Source organism: Protopterus annectens, chromosome 11.part0 (assembly GCF_019279795.1).
Source record: "Protopterus annectens isolate FY-2018-M chromosome 11.part0, PAN1.0, whole genome shotgun sequence".
In the NCBI taxonomy this organism is placed as follows: domain Eukaryota; kingdom Metazoa; phylum Chordata; order Ceratodontiformes; family Protopteridae; genus Protopterus; species Protopterus annectens.
In genome coordinates this window covers 163,496,827-163,516,570 of record NC_056745.1, presented here as the reverse complement: position 1 = coordinate 163,516,570, position 19,744 = coordinate 163,496,827, and positions in this window count along the sequence as shown.

Sequence of the window (19,744 nt, the reverse complement as noted above, 5' to 3'; positions counted from 1 at the left end):
TGTGGAGTCGATTAGGGCACACAGTTTGCAGTCATCTGCAAACATGGTCAGCCATATTCCTCCTGTGTTAGCCAGTACATCTCAGAAATATATGCAGAACAAGAGAGGTCCCAAGACTGAGCCCTGTGGGATGCCACGTGTAACTGGTGTATAGTCAAACATGGCACCTGCAATACTGACCATGTGTGTGCTATCCATGATCCAGTTAGCAATCCATCTTGTGACATATGTGTAGATATTGAATCCGGTGATCCAATGTATAAAGGCCGAGTGGGGTATCGTGTTGAACTGGTGTGCGAGCTCCAGGTAGGCTGTGTGGACAACCCTCTGTACGTCTATGTACCTGTTAACTGTTTAAAGACATCAAACAGGTGCAAGAGGCAAGATCTGCCCACAACAAAACCAAATTGTGTAGGATCCAGTGTCTGTAGGTTCACAATGTCTATGTGTATGTGTTCCATGATGATACACTCCATAGCTTAGCAGACAAGGATAGTTAGGCATATATTGCGATAATGTCCAGGGTCCCTTGTGGCACCAGCACTGTGGAGCGGGTACACCGTAGCTGTACACCATTCCATGGGTACATATCCTGTAGTAACTCTGATATTGAACAGTGACTTAATGTGAGTGTAAAGTTTGTCATGAATCTCGTGTAAGCCGCAGTCCGGGACACCATCTGGTCCCACTGATGCTTTGTTGTCTGCTATGGAGAGGGCAGCACACACCTGTTCATCTGTTATGTCAGGGAGGCTACACCCTGTTGTGATGGACATGTGCACTGCAGGGGGGATGGTGGGGAAACATTCCCACTGAACCTGTTGTCCAGGATGTTTGCAATGTCAATGGGTTCACTGTATCATTTGTAATTATGCAGTAACTCACAGCATATCTGTGAGTTCCCACCCAGATCCCTGACATAACTAAATAAGGCCTTGTGATTGTCCATAGTGTCTGTTGCAAGTGTATGTTAGAAGTGGGCCTTAGATGAATCAACAAGTGATCATAGCTATACCATAGTACTAATCAGAGATGCCTTCCTGATTGTGATTGTGCTCTATAATGTAGTAGCCTCCCCCTGTCCTTGTATAGCTCATTAATGGCCATGGTCCACCAGACAGGTCCCCTGCCTTTGGAGGAGTGAGTCTTGTAGTTATCTGGGATAGCATGATCCATGCATTCCAGTAGTTGTCCATAGAATGGGCTTGTAAAGGATTAAGTGGTCTGAGCCATAATTAACACTGTCCCAGGGTCATTGAGGGATACCACCTCAGTTTGTACAAGTATGATGTTTGCTCATGAGAAGTACGTTACTGAGATCACCTAGGATGTGTGTGTGTATGGGATATGTATGTCTAGTGAGATGAATGTATGTTCTGACCTTAACAATGATGGGTATACCTCTGGTGTGGAACATAGAGTCCCCATGTTGGTGATGATCAGGTCCCACATGTTTTAACCCCCTGTGGTTGTGGTGACCAGGTCTGCCATAGTATTTGAGTGTAACAATCCTAGAAACTGTTGTGCGAGGGTGTCAGTGCTTGAGTAGTATACCCAGTCAATGTTTGTGTATTTGAAGTCACACAATATAATGGTGTTTGGAGAGACCTTCACATTCCCCAGTGTTCCCAGGAATAACGAGTGTTGTTCCCGAGTTTGGGAGTGTGGTCTGTAGCAGTCTACAAACTGAAATGCAGATTAGCCCACTGTCAGTTGTGCATGTACATTCTCCGATGCTTTGTGCAATGCTACCAACACGGAGGTGTGTGTATGAATGATGTCTATGGATACCCCCCCATTGTTGTTGTCTGGTCCGAGTCTTGTGTCCGAAAGTAAAACCTGTTAGTGCTGCTGTGCTTTTGTGAGCCTGAACCAGGTGTATGTTACTGCACATATATCAACAGACTCCATACTGATGTGAGTCCTGAGTGCATGCATTCTGAGGGTTAGACATCAGTTGTTGAGCAGCATCACTCTCTGTTTCCTTTACCCTGTAACGTCTATGGCTGTGGTTTTGTCTTCTGAGCCTCACTTCAAACAGCCACTATGTGTGTGTCAAGAGCCTATGCCAGTCTGTGAAAGCCTAGGGTGACAGGTGCATGGCATCCATAGCGAATGTACATGGCATGTTGAGCATGTAATCCCAGGCTGACAGACACTGGATCTCCTTTGAATGACACCAATATGTTAGGCAACTGTTAAAAGTGATCAGTTCTCTGTCTACTGTGACATAGTACTTGGTGAAGGTAAGATGCTACACAAGGTCAGGGTCATACTGACCTGGGCTATATGATCAGAGAGCTCCTTTATGTCTCTTGTCATGTAGTCCAGGGAGGAACATCTGAGGGTTTACACACCAGCATGGTCAATGATGGAGCTATATTTGTACTTGCAGTGGACTGACAAGAGTGCATGTGTCATGTGGCAAATCCTGGCACCTAACACACAGCACAAAGTGACCTTCACCTTGTTCAGCCTGGTGAGTGGGATGTCAGTGTGACTGACAATTACAGTCACCTAATACAAGTGCATGAGGTGTGTTGTGTAGGCCTAAGGGCAGTGACTGTGTGGCACAATGACTTTGTGAACTATGTGATATGTGTGTATGGTTGTGGATTAGCAGTTGTTTGTGTGTCTGCTTTGGATGTCTCTGCTGCTTAGGCAGAGTATATTTAGATGCTCCCAGTATGTCTTTGTGTGTCAATGTATATGGTTTGCTGTTGTCATAGGTCCATGTGCGACTGGATTTGTGGTGTGTGTGGTTACCTTCACCACCTGATAGACTGTGCCAGTCATGGCTTAGGAGAGCTCAGCCTCCTGTCTGTCTATATAGTTGCACCTCTCACATATATCTGAGTTTGTTGGTAGGAGGACAGGGTTCCCTGTGTACATAAGGCAGCTGTAACAATGTGTCAAAATTCTAATATGCACCAGCTGGACTGGAGAGTACACATGAAACCGACCTTTGGACATGCCAGGATATAATGATGGTATACACTGTCGACTGATCACAAAGGATCAGTAGTGTGTGAAGTGTGTAAAAGAGTATAACAGGGGTTTAGTGTTCAGGTTTGTTGTTGCTTTGGAAAGATAATCTGTGAAGGAGTACAGACAGAAACATCACACCTCCTTCAGCTATGTCAGAAATATTGATGTACAGTCATATATGTCCTGAGTCAGGGTCAGCTCAACTGTACCTGACTGACAATGTCGACATCCTGTCAGACAGGCCCATACATACATACCCACCTCCCAGTGACAAAAGGCCCTGTCATCATACCAGGAGATATTACATGTAGAATGTGTAAACTGGTCCTCCCAAAGCCAAATGAATCCCATCACGTGGATAACATTGTTTCCCCATATCTGTCATAAGTGAACAACAGAACAAACAGACTCTGCACCTGAACAGTCTGTTGAGCCTCACACTCTCTACAGGATCTTACACCGTTGAATGTATTACAGCAACATGTGGCACACCCCACAAGTGCATGTGTTCATGTGTGCATGTGTGCATGTGTTCATGTGTGCATGTGTGCATGTGTACGAACATCCTGTACAGATGGTAAAGTGTGCTTCCTGTCTCCCTCTCACAGGTGCTGAGGTAATGTTGGATGGGTGAAGTGGGGAACCTGAGGTCACTGCCACTAATAGTGACCATGATGATACATGTGTAGTGGCACAGACATGTTTGACACCATGTGAACTATAGTCCTATAAGCCTACAAAGTCCGAACTGCTAGTCCATGGAGTCCATCATGATTGCAGTCAGGAACAGAGCTATTGTAAACCGACAAACACACAACCCAAATGTCTGTGGTATGTTAATGAGCACATCATGTTCCCCAAACCTGCTAGATTTCTTGCAAGGCAACCACCCAGGACATACATCACTGAAAGGAGCAACACAGGTCCCACATAGACTTTGAATAGCCCTTTACCAACATCACAGACACATGTTGTATCCACAAAACCAACAATCCGTGCATGAATATGTATTGTCATATGAAGGAATGGTAATTTGTCCATAGATAGATCACACAAGCTATGAATTGTGTATTCCTGTTCAAGATGTTCACACCTGCTGACCCACAAGGTTCATTCCTGGGATTGCATAACACTAAGTGCACACACATTACCATGTCCAGTCTGATGATCTCAGCAACCTACAAATATAGCATGTGAATAAAAACCACACAGTAAAGCATATAGCATGTTGAGTTAATGTGTATCTCACTAGTATAATAACATAGTTAGGTAGGGGTTTGAATCCTGCAATTGCTTAGTGTGTGTGTGTGTGTGTGTGTGTGTGTGAGATTGGCTTTGAGGGGAGTGGCCTTTTTGGAGACTGTGGAAACACATTAGGAGAGGTGAATATCTCCTTGCCAAGTGTGATGATGTCAGCATCCCACAAATACAGCATTGGAAATGAATGCTCCCAGTAAAGCAAATAGCATGTCATGTTAATGCGTATCTCACTAGTGTCATAACATAGTTAGGTAGGGGTATGAATCGTGTGAATGTGTGTGTGTGTGTGTGTGTGTGTGTGTGTGTGTGTGTGTGTGTGTGTGTGTGTGTGTGCGATTGCCTTTGAGAGGAGTGGCCTTTTTGGAGACTGTGGAAACACATTAGGAGAGGTGAATACCTCTTTGCCAAGTGTGATGATGTCAGAATCCCACAAATACAGCATTGGAAATGAATGCTCCCAGTAAAGCAAATAGTGTATTGTGTTAATGCATATCTCACTAGTGTCATAACATAGTTAGGTAGAGGTTTGAATCCTGCAAATGCTGGGTATGAATGTGTGTGTGTTTGATTGCCTTTGAGAGAAGTGGCCTTTTTGGAGACTGTGGAAACACATTAGGAGAGGTGAATATCTCTTTGCCAAGTGTGATGATGTCAGCATCCCACAAATACAGCATTGGAAATGAATGCTCCCATAAAAGCAAATAGTGCGTCGTGTTAATGAATATCTCACTAGTGTCATAACATAGTTAGGTATGGGTTTCAATCCTGTAAATGCTGAATGTGTGTGTGTGTGTGAGATTGCCTTTGCGAGGAGTGGCCTTTTTGGAGACTGTGGAAACACATTAGGAGAGGTGAATACCTCTTTGCCAAGTGTGATGATGTCAGCATCCTACAAATACAGCATTGGAAATAAATGCTCCCAGTAAAGCAAATAGCGCGTCGTGTTAATGCGTATCTCATTAGTGTCATAACATAGTTAGATAGGGGTTTGAATCCTGTAAATGCTGAGTGTGTGTGTGTGTGTGTGAGATTGCTTTTGAGAGGCGTGGCCTTTTTGGAGACTGTGGAAACACATTAGGAGAGGTGAATACCTCTTTGCCAAGTGTGATGATGTCAGCATCCTACAAATACAGCATTGGAAATGAATGCTCCCGGTAAAGAAAACAGCATGTCATGTTAATGCGTATCTCATTAGTGTCATAACATAGTTAGGTAGGGGTTTGAATTCTGTGAATGTGTGTGTGTGTGAGATTGCCTTTAAGAGGAGTGGCCTTTTTGGAGACTGTGGAAACACATTAGGAGAGGTGAATACCTCTTTGCCAAGTGTGATGATGTCAGCATCCTACAAATACAGCATTGGAAATAAATGCTCCCAGTAAAGCAAATAGCGCGTCGTGTTAATGCTTATCTCACTAGTGTCATAACATATTTAGGTAGGGGTTTGAGTCCTGCAAATGCTGAGAGTGAGTGTGTGTATAAGATTGCCTTTGAGAGGAGTGGCCTTTTTGGAGGCTGTGGAAACACATTAGGAGAGGTGAATACCTCTTTGCCAAGTGTGATGATGTCAGTATCCCACAAATACAGCAGTGGAGATTAAAGCACCCAGAAAAACATATAGCATGCTGTGTTAATGCGTATCTCACTAGCATAGTAGATAGGGGTTTGAATCTTATAAATGCTGAGTGTGAATGTGTGGGGGTGTTTGTGTGCGTGTGTGTAATCCTATGAGAGGAGTCGCCTTTTTTGAGACTGTGAAAACACATTGAAAGAGGTGAATACCCCTTTTGTTGGTTTGATGATGTCAGTATCCCACAAAAACAGCAGTGGAAATGAAAACTCCCAGTAAAGCATATGGCGCATAGTGGTAATGCATATGTGTCTAGTACCATGACATAGGTAGGTAGGGTTTTGAATCCTGCAATTGTTGAGTGTGTGTGTGTGACACTGTTGAACAAAGTGTTGTGTGTTTTTCTACTGCTACTGTATGACATCAGTAAAACAACAGTATGTGCATTGCACACTGCAGGTATCTGTGTGGCAAATACACATATGTACATGTGACCTAAATTGGTAACTGTGTGGACAAGACATATATGTACATGTGACCTCATTCACGTCATAGGTGTGAAGCCTGCTGTCAACACAACTACATCTGTTACCATTGACAGTTTTTGCTGCTGCTTCTTGGACTGTAGCTCACATATGTATGTATGTGACAAGTCCAGCCACTGTAGTGAGCTGTGCCCTAGGTCATCTGTGTCACACACACACATAGTTGTTATAGAATAGTTTGAGTGTGGGTGTATGCCTGCGGCATATGACAGACATGCCAAACACAACACAGTCTGTCAATAATGGCCTTTCATGGTAGGTATACAACAACCCAGTGTATATGCATACAGACACCTTATTACTTATGTGATACACTGAGGGACATCAACATAGCTTTGGGGATGTGGATATCAAAGGACAGATGAAATCACATGTGGCTGTCTGTACACATCGGTACCCCTGCTACACATTGTGTGCTACTACCAATGTGGTACAATCAGGATACTATGTGTAGCAAATGTGGATGACTATGCTGTTGTTGGATCATAGCTTCACAACATGTGTTTGTCAACAGGTATTTGTCTGTATGATACCCTCGTGGAAGATAGGTGTCTAATCCGGGGAATGCTTTGTAGGCCACTGTATGCATCACCAGATGTGGATGTACATATTCCTAGGGTGTCTGCGTGTACCTAGGATGGACACATGCCAAACAGGAGTGGTCACGGGAATGTGTGGTGGTCATTACCACTGGTAACTGGTATAGTACAAAACCAGTAAAATTCTAATGCTACTGTGTATCCTACAGCTGTGTGTCAGTTGTCAAGACATCATGTAATGATTGGTTAAAATCAGGCTGTTGAGGTTATGTACACTACCAGAATGCTAACCAATGACCGATATCAACAGTATCACCCACAGCATAGTGTCATAACATGTCATACACACATGTGTACCCAAGTTGTGACATATGTGTAGTGACATGCATATTGGACACCAATAGGAAATATGAAGTATTAACACTATGTAATACAGGGCATGTCACCCTTTACATGTGCCCACCATGCACATACATGCAAACAGTGCACCTCCACCATGTTCACAAATGTACACCTTGGAATCTGTACAGTACACATCATAGACGTTACATCCACTCAACGACACATGCTGCCAGTACCACACACATCAGCCAACTGCCACATGTGTGGACAATCCATGTTTGGGATTAACACTGGTGTATACAATACAAAATTGATAATCACTGCTGGGATGCATCATGCCTGCTCAGATACACCTGCAAGGATATCATTACCCATTACTGTTCACAACATGCTAACATTGCTACACTGCTAGTAGGTCACCCTGTGCATCAGCACCGTGTTATCCTGTTCCTACGTCAATGTCACAGATGACAGGAGGTGGCACAATTTCATCATATGCACAGGGTGTGTGATTGTTTTCCAGAGCCCGACAATGACCCATCCAATCAACATGTATGTGTGTGTGTGTGTGTGTGTGTGTGTGTGTGTGTGTGTGTGTGTGTGTGTGTGTGTGTGTGTGTGTTTGTGAGGGACAACAGTACCATATGGGTCAGTGTTGATATGTGTGTGTGTATGTGTTAACCCTACGTGTTGGTAGTATGTGTGTGTGTCTGCATGCACACAGTACCCCCTTGTGGCTGCCAAATATGGGAGTTTGTGGGACAGCCACAGACTGTACCTGCCAGGCTGTACAGATCACTGTCTCCGGCCACGGACACAGTACCTGTGCCTGCCAAGGTTGACATGGACTGTATCGAGTACTAAGCCAGACTGAGTACTATCGTCAGAGGCAGGGGGATGTTGACTGGACCCATGTCCCTGCTGGGATTTGCCAGAGCCACGTGCATGTGGTCGTCTCGGACGGTCTACCGACAGCCCAGCCACAACATTGCTGGGGCTGGTACTGGCACTACGGGAGCGGCTGGCATTTGGGTGTTGTCCACGTCGGCTGCCAGCTGAGAATGTTGCTGGCATACATCCACGTCGACGTCCCAGCCATCCTGCACTGTCCTGGCACATGGACATAACATTGTGGAGGACATCTAGTGTCTCCCCCCAACATCTATCAATGACATCGGTGTAATTAGGTCACGGATACTGTCATTGATCACAGTGTTATGAGCCCTCTGCACCCTTAGTCCCTGCCTGATGTACCGTTCCATACGTGCCTGTGCTTGCATCACAGCCCGGAACATACCTCCGGTTGTGAGACCTGTGCAGGTATGCCTGCCAGGGGCATTATGGCCAGTGATGCTCCCATGAGAACCCCTGGACATATGCCTATGTGGTACCGTTCCGTGTGTCTGAGCATGGCTGCTGTGTGGGGTTGCATGTGCCATGGATACCACACTTTCCTGGTCAATGCCTACTGTATGCTGTTCTTCACCTAAGGCCATTGGTGTTGAGGGATGTAATGGCAGTACGTATGTGCACATAGATGGGGTGGAAAGCTGTGTACTGTTGATTGGTGGACCACCAACAAACCCTGTCAAACATGCCTGTGCCACTACACATGTATCATCAGGGTCACTATTAGTGGCAGTGACCTCAGGTTCCCCACTTCACCCATCCAACATTACCTCAGCACCTGTGAGAGGGAGACAGGAAGCACACTTTACCATTTGTACAGGATGTTCGCACACATGCACACATGAACACATGCACACATGCACACATGAACACATGCACACATGCACACATGAACACATGCACACATGCACACATGAACACATGAACACATGAACACACGCACACATGAACACATGCACACATGAACACATGCGCACATGCACACATGCACACTAATACACTACACATTCAAGTTGACACACACACACACCAACAGCAATATGGAACATAGTCGTTAGTGGTTGATGGTGGAGTATAGTATCACAAGACAATGAGTCCTCTCACACGTGTCAGCATGCAGGATGTGTGTTGCTCGACAGCATGCAGTGCGAGTGTAGAGAGTCCTTGTAGTTAACAGTATACATGTCGTTGATGCATGTGTGTTGTTCACTGATTGCCCTCACCCTGGTAGACAATGTGTACATGGACACAACATTGCACTGCAAGTCTGAAACACTTTTCAATGTTGTGTGCACCATCACTCATAGGTATACAAACCATGTCCGGATGCATACAACTGTCAGGTGTCGAACGATGAATGCTATGTGTAGTACTGCAGGTACTGTAACTGGATGTAGTGTAGTACCATGAGCCATCATCAGGCAGCATCATGTGGTCACTCAAGGACACTGATGCATGTCACACTGGCAACTATCTTGCTGTACCTGACCTGCACCACTTAGGCTACATTAAGCAGTTCACAGACAGTCATTGCATGGGCATGTCAGGTGTTTAATAGGGAACATTGCCTAACATGACTGTGTTGTGTGTTGATGCATGTCACACTGCCCCATGATAGGGCTCTAGCCCCAGGTATAGTATATGTGCTGTGTTGATGACATATGTGATACTGGAGTATGACCTTACAGCAGGTGTCTACATATTCCATGTGTATCATATTAACACATACTGCATATGACAAAGTGGTGTATGTTGTGTGAATGTGTATTGAATATGCCTATACAATGTCCACTACAGTGTACCCCACTTGTTTGTGATGCTCTGTGTGTTGCATGTGTATGAGTCAGCTACTCGTCACTGTGAAGTGCATAGTCACACAGAGAACATGCACAGCATGCACTATGCGTAGGTGTTTAACATGTGTATATGGCCTACAACTCTCCTATGACATGCACATGTTATATGCTAAATTGACTGTAGCCCACTCACCAGCATGGGTCTCCTGTCTTGCTATCACACCAGAGGGACCTGCAAGGATATGAGACAGTATGTCAGTGTCAACAACTATGGCATTGCTGCTGTGAGTCTGCAATTATACAGTAGTACATGGGGTAACAGTCACAGGCATACAGATAATGTCCTGAATTATCAGTATTGCATGACACCAGGCTCCACATATTCTGCATACACAGTACACATCTGATTAATGCATATTATAACATTTTGGATAACAGTGGTCTATGGATATGCCATGTTACCTGCACACTCATTGTCACTGTGCTGGGTGACTCCGGCCTCCATGATGACACAGGTGTGTTGTAACGGTTGGCCAGGAGCCACCATGCTGAGGAGCAGCTCTTCCACTCTGGTGAGGGGGGGATGTGTGGCAGCACCACCACCTGTGACAAGCTGTTGTCTGTGGACATCGGAGGCATGCTGCCGGACATGTCTGATTAAATCACTGCAGTGATGGCGTACCTGCTCATAAGTCTGGTTATGCATGCCTACATCATTCACCCGATGGACAACATCCTGCCACAGTGCAGTGCAACCATGCTGGTCCTGGCAGGATCTTGAAAACAGTAGATTATAATGTTGGATGAGTGCATCTCTGATAACTTCCTTGTCCTCAGGGGTATAGGATGGCTTTCTGTTGTGTGCCATGACCCTGGAAGACAATTAAACAGTAATTGTGAAAAAGCCATGTTGCACACTCAACATTCTAATGTACAGACATCATTGAAATGCCATATATAGCAACCTACTGGCTGTCAGCAGATACACACTTTTAATAACACATATGACTGCTAAGACCACAACTGCCTGACAGTGCCTGGCACATGCTACATACCAAACCATGTTCTGCACAGCCACAAAGTGAAACCAGTATGTAGGACTATACAACAGTACATGGCACACTGTATGTGACACAATGCAACACTTAGCCAGAGGAGGTGTATAAGAAGCTAATGCATACAGACATTTGTCATCCATTTAAATCTATGTACAGTACAGTTACTGTACTAGCAGTACACCACACTACTTGTTGATAGCAAACCCTTCAGTAACATATGTGCACATTCACCACTATAGGTGGCATACTGCTGTACTACACTATACATGTTGCTAGATATGCACCTATATCCCGCGACACACATACCACCGAGGACATGTTACATGCATACCCACACACACATCAGACATACCTACAAGACACAAGGGTATGGCAACCCAGATTACAGTTACCTGTGTACCATACATTACTGTGTGTCAGCACATACATAACCTCATGCCTGAGGTATGTGATGTGTGAGGACTACAGGTAACAAACAAAAGTGTGTTACCAAGCCATGTGGATATAAACCATACTGTGCAGTTGAGGCATACAGCTTCAGGTAGTACTACAGTCCATATGTGACTTGTATTCACTAGTGTTAACAATCAATAAGCATACATGTACTGCTTTAGCCTACAAAGGCACACTCCATTCGACAACATGGGACTACATCACAACGTATGCCATAGTGATTTTCATGCCTGGCAATAGCATACGGACCTTTTGATGGGATTAGAGCTACAACACTAAATACCATGGTATACACAGACTCCCACTAGGCTATCACACATATACACATCATTGACACATTCACATACACATTCTCCATCACACACAGTCAACCTCACATAGCATGTGTTGCAACAGGTACATGCGTGTGTGTATCGTGTCCTAGGTATCTGATAGGCTGTTATCCATAGGGCCTATGGAAGCATAGACATATGGTACCTTGTACTACAACACACATGTAATGTAGGTTCCTGTGCCCCTGTCATGCAGAGCCACAGGGGTGATTACCGGGTTGTGTTTCCTATCTCACATGCAATCATCATGGTTATTGATGGCAACTGCTAATGAGGACCTTCATATGCTGTTGATAGGTGGTTGGTTCCACAGTATGGTATGTGTCTGTGATGATGATGTGCCAGTCGAGCATGTTCTGCTTTTTACATTACAAGGTGTTGATCAGTAGAGTGTGTATCTTGTCTGGTGTTCCATCTATTTACATGGAGCACATCCAACACCTGTGGGTTTGCCATAGCTTTGTATGTTGGGCAGGGGTAGCCTCTGGGTAGGCGGTATGTGACACAGTGTACAATTGGTTTGGTAAGACAGCATAGGGCATCTGTTGGAATCCGGTAACACTCTTTGTGAGGTATGTGTCTGGCATCTACTGTTGCTGTGTATGTGTTCTGAGGTACATACCAACAGGGACATTGTACTCTATGATGGGTGTTATGACTGATGATGGGAGTGGATCCCTAACCTCTGCTTCCATGGATGACACACATTTACTGACGACATGTGGACTGTACTAGGTTTACATGACTAGTGTGGCACAGTGATCATCATTAGGGACACTACTGTCCACCTGTGTCCTGTAGTCTCTTATTACACCTTCGGTGTTGAGTACACTACCACTTATGTGTTAGTTCATGTGTACAGGGCTTTTAACAACAGGGATGGCAATACATGTACAACATTCAGTTGGAGCCTACATTTCAACATCCACTGGTGTATACATCGATATGCATATCAGCACATATACAGTCCACCTTTCATGGTGGGAATATCAATAATGCTAAGGTTGAGGGGGATACAGTTATGTAATGATATTGCACAGTCTTGTGCAGAATGCATGGAAGGTGTTCTCAGCCCATATATGTTTAGCAGGACCCCATATCTGGGAGACTATATACCTAACAAAGCATACCCATGACATTTGAACAACACATGTCATATGCCAGCACTGTATGCTGTCTTGTTTGACACACACTACAACCTACATATATATATATATGCACATAACAACCTGCACCAACATATAAATGTCTGCCTTTCACAAACAGTTGCAGTATGTCCCTTGCTCTATGCACATGTTCAGATGCTCAGAAATCAGACACACATGTATCTCGACATATGTGTGTGCCATACAGACACAAGGTCCACACTGTTGTAAGTCCATACACCTCACAGATGACCTGTTGGGCCTTGCTACAACATGGACAGTTGTCACATGTGTGCATACAGTAATAGTACAAGGGTATACATAGCTGCAAATGATACATTACTATGCTAGCCTGCTACAGCGGTTGCCAATGCTAAGCTACACATTATGTGACTATCATGCATGTCTTACTCTGTGACATCCAAGTTTATCTTGGTGTTTGCAATACTCCCCAAAACTGCCATTAAACACAGTACTGTACAGACCATAGATAACATGTTCAGATGTTTGACGTACTGCTGAGCTACAACTGTCACACTTATGTCCCACTGCACACAGCTACCCAACAATTTCTCCATGGCAATACTTATGCATGGCATCAGTGCATACATACCTACTGCTGCCACATATGCATGTATCAGAGGATCAACAGTACTAACCATAACCATCTACTACCTGCCAGTAACTACAAACTGTTACATACCTGTATGTCCCTTCCGAGTCCGTCTGTGTATGTTTTTTTTTTTGGTACTGAAACGTACTTTTTTTTTTTTTTTTTCCTGCTTGGCGTTGTTCGCTATGTTGGACTTGCAATGTAATGATTGCATGTGGGGATAGCAAGTCCTATCTGCATTTATAGGTATCTGCACATGTGCATGTGATGCCCTCTGCACCAATTGTTGCACAGCATTTGGTAAATGCATACAGCCTGCTGAGTGGTAATTGCAGTACTCACTGTCATAGCAACCCAATGCTATAAATTGCTAAGGTATGTAGGCATAGCCCTTTCAGATATCCAGGGTGGGGCCCATGCTTGTTTGCTGTGGAGACTGTTGTGTAAGTCAGAAGGTTGGTATACGTCTTATAAATGAAGCTAGAGGTGTAGACAGTGATGTACATGTTGTACTCAGACCTGACTGTTGCCACTTCCAATACAGAGCTATCAGTGTAGAGTTTTACCCACCACTACAAATGCTTACACAACATTTATGTGACTATACTGGGAATATTAATGTACTGACTTCTGCAGGGTTTATGTTTTTTACTGTTGACATTACCACAGGGTTCGCAGGACAACTGGACAATTCCTGTACTGAGTATGCCTACCTACACACTTGGTAGACCCTAAACACACAAGTATCTTTTAATTGGGGGGAGGCTTACATACTGAGAGCATTATGCATTAATATGTGAATATTATCTTACTGGACTTGCAGGATTGGTGTGTACCTGTGTGTTTATCAGGGCAGGTTGTCTGTCTGCATGGTTCCCACCTGTGAACTTACCCAGATGGTAGCCAGAGGTTACACTGTCATTCTTTGTCTGTGCAACTCACAGGTGTTTTCAGCACTGTTACAATGGCATTGTTACAGTCAGTTGCTACCAGTACATGGCTACATCCATTGGTATTTCTGAGTTATACTCCTATATAAGGGTATGCTTGAGGAGGTCCTAAGAAAGCTATTTGCAGAGTGTGTAACAGCAGTATAGCCTATATGCCTGTGTGTTTGGGCCTCTTCCAGGCCTATGGAACAGTCAGATACATCTTTGCATGGTGTCATGGATAGGTAGTTGAAAGTGAGGTACACCTTACACATAATAGGAACAGTAGGTGTATACTTCAGTGAAGCAATGCATATGGATTAGTACTCCTTTCATGACATACAAGTGGTGTCTACTGTTATTATTGTCAGTATTCATTGTGTAATAGCCCACCATTCTGAATGACATCAGTACTTTTCTGTGGGATTCTGAGGGACACAGCTAAAATATGTTTCACAATCAGGGACATCCCTGGAAAGTTGACTGAGTTAGGAGGTATGGCCTCTGCCCTACTCAGATATGCCAGTGTTTGTGCTGCTATGATACTGTGTGGGGGTTGTAAAGTGCCTCTGCAACATTATTTTCTGCTTGATTGGCTGCTTCTCACATCACACTTATGTAATGCAATCCCACAAGAATTGCTGGTAAAGATCCAGAGAACAGGCTTTGTGTTATGGCCTTCCTATTTTTCCTTTACATTCACTCATTGTAATGAATGATATATTTTTTGCAGCACCAAGTTATTGTATATCTGTTGTGGCTTAGTGGTACTTCATGCAGTCTTATGTGTCCAAGGTCTGGGGTTCGAGACTGACAGAAGTGTTTTATTTTGCTGCTGAGCAGAACAAGGGCCCTGACATAGAGTGACTAAGGCTCTTTTAAGCAGTTGTAAGCGGGTTTGCGTGACGCTTAGCGATACTTAGATAAGCGCACACATGCGCACACTCGCTTAAACCCACTTACTACTGCTTAAAAGTGCTTACTCCCGCTAACCCCCACGCTAATTTCTTTGAAAGAAAAGAAGATGGGGAGATAGGAAAGTGGTGAAAAAAGGGGCACAAAGAAGGAAAGACAGTAGGAAAACAAGCTCGGGATGTGTGGGACGGGTGTAGGGAAGGTTCATAGCTGCCCATTTCTTTACCAGCAACAGCTGTGCGTATGTTGCAAATTTGGAGTGAAATTTGAAACCTTCCACCCCTGAGAGAGGGGTGAGGACAACAAAGTTTGTTGTACTGCCAATTATAATTATCAGTGTACTTGTCCAATGGACATGTGTGCGAAATGGGCAGCTATGTATGGGGCATATTTTTTTTTCGAGTACAGATTGCCCTTTTTTTTTTTTCCAGGGGAGTGTGGAAAGTGAGGTAGAGGAAGTAGGTATATTTGGGGAGGTAGGTTGGGTAGGTAAACAGACAAGACAAACAGGATGCATACAGGGGCGAAGTATGACACATGGGGTGGGTGAACACAACTGACGGGGACGAATGTTTGGAAATCGCAAGCCCATGAGCCCACAGATGGTAACAGTGGGACTGAGATCCCCACCCATGGGCAGTCACCACTGGACCTTCACAGACCCAAGGGTCACTGTGCTGGGGGCTGCGTGGGAGGGGCAGGCTCACCAGCGAGTCGCACCACTCTCACCTCAAGCTGGTGTAGGGGATCAGTGACTAAACGCTGGATCTCCCTATGCACCACAACCCGGACCCTTCGGAGGGTGACAGGAGGCCCTTCTCCACCCACGCTTGCAGGGGGGGTGAGCCCCATCCCCTGCAGTGCTTCCACCCGTAGGTGGCACAGGACCAGCGAAGGAGGGTGGCCCAGGCTGGGCACCAGACCTGCTGGTGCCAGGTGCAACTGCCAGCTGAGGAGGGACAGGTGGGTCCGCTGGAATCGGCCTTCCCATACGTTCTGTGATTAGGTGTGTTTAATTACAACATAGACAACAGCATTCCAAGTTAGTTGTAGCAGCATGCAGTAATATTCCCATTAACCCAACACACCAGGGTTACAACAGTTGAACAGCAAGCATAACACATGCATGTATTGAATGACAGTGGACATTACAACAGCATGCAGGGATGATTGGTGGCAACAGGCCACCAAGATTGTGGTGTTTTAACAGGGGACATGCATCAAAGTAAGTGCAGATTTTATATAACAATAGGACATATGTCCCAACAAATGTTATGAGATTAGACATACCCATTGAGGTGTGGAATTGCATTGTTTATGCACATGGAGTAGGGTGTAAAAAGAAACCTCCATTAACATCTTATTAGTACTTTAACTGTACACTACATTCCTATTGACTGCAGGTGTACATCCCCTACATGTATTCTCACACTAGGCAACATGCATTTGATTGCGTTATGGGTTTGGCTACTTCATTATATACCTGACCTATATCTGACATAGTAACTGTCCAAGATGCAGATGTTACTGCTACATACTTGTATTAAATTTACTTGTTTATGTATCTGCACATCTGGATGTGTTCACGTGCCTTTTTCACTTGTTTTCTACACAACCCTACTTTTCAGGTAGCACACTAACATTTCTGGGGAACACCTTGACAGGCTATTCATGTGCCAGATTTACCTATGCATGTCAGCCATTTCACAACTGTTGAGGACTGTTACATACTTCACAGCTACTGGCACTTCATTCACTTTATATGCGACTGCACTACTGGGGGTTGTCAGCACTTAATACAACAGTAACATTTCTTCACTGGAAGGGTACAGCAACATTTCTGAGTAACTGACACATACACAATGCAAGTATTATACCTTTCCTATTTAAATTACAACTCTTTTCTACAGGCTCTCTCCTTTATTTGACATTACACTGCATACAGTAGACCTATTCAGGACATATTATACCTTTATTGATAGGTTACAAGACTGTTTTTCAGGCTCACTCACTTTTTTTATATGACAGTGCATGCAGAGATAGTATTCCAGACATGTTTTTGCTTTATTCATGGGTTACTACACTCTATTCCTGGCTATCTGACTTATGATATGTAACAGTACATGCAGAGGATTTATTCAGGGAATGAATGTTTTATGCTTCACAGCTACTGCCACTTCCTTCATCCACTTCCTATGGGACTGCACAACTGTGGGTTGACAGCACCTAATACAACAGTACTATTTTTTACTGCAAGGGTACAACAACATTTCAAAGTAAATGACACAGACACACTCCAAGAATTATACTTATTAATTACGTTAAACACTCTTTTCTACAGGCTCTCTCCTTTACTTATTATTACAGTGCATACGGAAGACATATTCAGGACATATTATACCTTTCTTGATAGGTTACAACACTCTTTTTCAGGCCTGCTCACTTACATGTTATGACAGTACATGCAGGGATAGTATTCCAGACTTATTTTACCTTGATTGGTGGGTTAGTGCACTCTATTTCTGGCTCACTGACGTTTGTTATATAACAGTACATGCAGAGGATTTAATCAGGACATTTTATTGCTGTATTATTGGGCTGAAACACTTTTGTCATGCTCACTCACATATATCATGTAACAATACATGCAGAATATTTACTAACCTGCCTGGTGGCGCAGCCTTAGCCGCCTATCTGCATAGGCTTGCTGATTCATAGCATGAGCACCTGCAGCTGTGGAGTAAATAAAGGGATATTGAAACATAACTATCCATTATTTAGACTATATTAGCTTGTCTTACATACTGCATTCCATGGCTACCTACTTAGCAGTGGGGCATCACGCATTTGATGGGCCTCCTGGAACCACTGGTTCAGAAGGTCCTGCTTCTGCCTCTTCAGGTCTGCATGGTGGTGATGGACCTGCTCACCAGTCCGAGGGATGTCTGTGGCACTGGTGAGTTCATAAGCCAACCGGTTCCAAGCCTCTGCCTTATACTCCATTCCTTGGAACTGGCCCTGCAGGAGCCGAGTCTTATGCCGATGGACTAGGAGCCAAACCATATATCTTGACTCCTCGATGCCCCAGCGTTGCACTTGAAAGCATGTACCCTCTCCAGCACCAGACATTCTAACTACAGATGGGAGCTACAATCAGTTATGGCGAGTATTCCCGCCTATGCGGCTTAAATATGCCGCATTTCCCGCACTTTTCTGTGATTGGCCATTTTTGAATATTCTTGGCTGACTGCAGACCTGCTTAGCAATTGTTAATCTAACATTTATTAGTATATATATATATATATATATATATATATATATATATATATATATATATATATATATATATACATATATATATATATGTTAACAGTGGATGTTTATCCTAAGCTGTCGTGGCTTAGTGGTTCAGTACTTTGATTATGGTGCACAGTGTCCTGGGTTCAAACCTTATCATTGCTTTTTATTTTACTACTGTCCAGACAGGTTAGGGGGCGTGGCTGTGTTTAAGCAACTTTGCTCTACGTTGCTCCACGTTGCCCGACGGTGCGCTGGTTGGTGTGGAGCGCACCTCCGCACAAACTGATTGCACTGGGTAAAGCGCTATTTAGCTATGGGCAACTATTTTGCGCTGGGTAAAGCGCGATTTAGCTATGGGAAACTACATTGCTCTGGGTAAAGTGCTATTTAGCTATGGGCAACTATTTTGTGCTAGGTAAAGTGCAATTTAGCTATGGGCAACTACATTGCGCTGGGTAAAGCGCGAGTTAGCTATGGGCAACTATATTGCCCTGGGTTAAGCGTTGCTTAACTGCGGGCAATTATATGTCAGGTTCCTTTATAAATATACATTTTGTTCACTGATACATAAGCCATTTGAATGCTTTTTTTGTAAAAGTTTAGTCATATAGGTCAGAAATTATTTCATATACTAATTTGGAACATAAAATAGGAAGGGGAGTGGTGGGACTCGAACCGCAAATACCTCCTCTTTGTTCAAACGCTCTACCACTACACTATTACTATTTGGTGTAATTTGCATGAGCATTCCTTATTATGCTTTTCCATGTCGTGATTGCTAACTGCAGCTAAGCAATGGGCACACCCGCGCACACACACGTAAATACGGGTAGCTATATTGGGAATTAGAAAAAAAAATAATATTTTACTTTTTATAAAGGGAGTGTGGTGTTGGGTACATGGACATTTCAGCGGACTCGCTCTTGTGTGTTGACATTTTGTTTTTTCACACACTTGCAGGGGCGTAGACCTTTAGACTGCTCGGCAGTCGGACACGCCCCCTGCTTGCCTGCACGGTCCGTGTTGGACTTGGGTTTGAGTCAGCATGCCTTC